Source organism: Penaeus monodon, chromosome 28 (assembly GCF_015228065.2).
Source record: "Penaeus monodon isolate SGIC_2016 chromosome 28, NSTDA_Pmon_1, whole genome shotgun sequence".
Lineage (NCBI taxonomy): Eukaryota > Metazoa > Arthropoda > Malacostraca > Decapoda > Penaeidae > Penaeus > Penaeus monodon.
In genome coordinates, this window is record NC_051413.1 from 18,892,059 (window position 1) to 18,892,333 (window position 275).

The window sequence follows — 275 nt, forward strand, 5'->3', positions numbered from 1 at the left end:
GGTGAAATCGACACAGAACCTACTTTCCAAAAATTCAGCTAAACGCAAAACACGTCAAATGCGGGCGCCTAAATATGTAAACAAATATCAGCTGGTATCTACGCACCGAACGTAAACACGCCAGAATTAAACATATAAACACCAAGAATGTTTCCTACTTGGTGCCTCCCCCCCCCCCCCCCTCGCGAAAGTTGTGTGTTATATCAATTTTAGTTCAGCAATGCTATTACATGGTTACTTTTATAGGTAAGGTACAGATTGATATAATCTCTTTG

At 40.7% G+C, this 275-nt stretch overlaps 1 protein-coding gene across 1 annotated transcript in view; it reads right to left on the reverse strand.

Moving 5' to 3' along the window:
* LOC119591093 (tachykinin-like peptides receptor 99D) overlaps positions 1–275 on the reverse strand; it is a 37,171-nt gene that overhangs the window by 34,912 nt on the left and 1,984 nt on the right. The window lies entirely within an intron of this gene.